General features: G+C 33.7%; 1 non-coding gene across 1 annotated transcript; it reads left to right on the forward strand.

The window, feature by feature from the left end:
• Positions 1 to 1,239: 1,239 nt before the first annotated feature.
• Positions 1,240 to 1,346, forward strand: LOC148294781 (small nucleolar RNA R71). The gene has a single exon (XR_015835577.1). It is a non-coding gene; the product is annotated as a small nucleolar RNA R71 (small nucleolar RNA).
• Positions 1,347 to 1,769: the final 423 nt, after the last annotated feature.

Genomic DNA, 1,769 nt, shown 5'->3' on the forward strand with positions numbered 1-1,769 from the left:
TTTCCAATTACACATGAAAGAGTGGGACTTCCTAGATCTTTGTATTTATGAGGGACCTTATGTTGCAACAATGCACTCACATGTTCTGTCAAAAATGCGGTTTTCTTCACCTGATGCTTTCTTTTAAATGTGCACAGATCTTTTAAAAATTTAGCATAAGAAGGAATCTGTTTAATAGCATCTAACAGAGGAATATTAACTTTGACTTCTTTAAAAACATCCAAAATTTCAGGATTTTGATTCAATTTCTTTGGAGGATTTAAAGCTTGGGGAAAAGGAGCAGGAAAATGATTTTTATTTAATTCACTCAATTTGGACTTGTTTAGTTCATCATTATTCTTAGATTTTTCAACTTCCTTTGGTGAAGGTGTTGTATCAATTATTTTACCACTTCTAAGAGCAATGACAGACTTAGCATGTTCAATTGAGGTTTCACACGAATTAACATTCTTTGGATTTGGTTGAGTTTGAGAAGGAAATTTCCCTTTTTCATTTATTGCAAAAGAATTTGTCAATTTAGAAATTTGGCTTTTAATTTCTTTATTTTCTTCAACCATTTGACCAAACAAAGTATCATACCTTTGATTTTGCTTCTGTTGTTCCTGCATAAATGCTTGAAGAGTATCGCTCAAAGATGGTCTAGCATTAAATGTATTAGTTGCAGGAAATTGATGATTGAAAGAATTTCTCTCACTTACCTGAGATTGTGAATCATTGCTCCAACGAAAATTTGGATGATTCCTTGTCGCTGGATTGTAAGTGTTGGAAAAAGGAGAATATTGTTGTTTGAAGTTTCCAACAGCAGCACAACGCTCCTCATAAGCTCCTTTCATTTCCTGAAAAATTGGGCAATTTTTAACAGTATGACCAATCTCATAACAAGAATCACATACTTGATTAACATCAGCTTGAAAAACAGGTTGAGGCAAATTTGATTTTTCCGTTTTCAAAGCAGCTATTTCTTTAGTTAAAACCTCAAATTTTAATTTCCAATCATCTTCTTCTTTTAATTGATAAATTCCTTTATTAGTAGAAGATGTGGCAATTCTTGACCGATCAGTGGTCTCAACTGGACTGGGGACAGTCCATTGATGTGCTTTTTCAGCAATTTCATCCAAAAATTCTAGGGCATCATCAGGGTCTTTTTGCATAAAATTTCCATTACTCATTGACTCAACAAATTGGCGATCACGAGGGAGAAGTCCCTCATAGATATAACTAGCAAGACGCCAGTTTTCAAAGCCATGGTGTGGGCACAAATTCAAAAGCTCTTTAAATTTTTCCCAAGGTTGATACAAAGTTTCGTTTTCCTTTTGAGAGAAATTTGAGATTCTTTTCTTAAGAGCAATCGTCTTGTGATTAGGAAAATATTTTTTAAAAAATGCTTGAGTCATTTCCCCCCAAGAACCTATGGATCTAGCCCTTAATGAATACAACCAACTTTTAGCCTTTTCTTTTAAGGAAAAAGGAAAAAATTTCAACCTTATGAAATTAAGCCTATCAAGTTGAACATTGTAAAAAGTGCCAATAGCCTCTTCAAATTCCCTAACATGCACATAAGGATTTTCACTTTCCATGCCATGAAAAATGGGAAGCAGTTGAATCATTCCAGGTTTGAAATCATAATTTGGCATGTTAGGTGGAAACATGATGCATGAAGGATTTGGTGCACGAATAGGATGCAAAAATGTATCTAAAGTTCTAGGTGCAACTACTTCTCTCATTTCATTATTCTCAATCTGATCATTAATTTCTTGTTCATTATTTGC

Source organism: Prunus avium, chromosome 4, assembly GCF_965620075.1.
Source record: "Prunus avium chromosome 4, drPruAviu1.hap1.1, whole genome shotgun sequence".
Classification (NCBI taxonomy): domain Eukaryota; kingdom Viridiplantae; phylum Streptophyta; class Magnoliopsida; order Rosales; family Rosaceae; genus Prunus; species Prunus avium.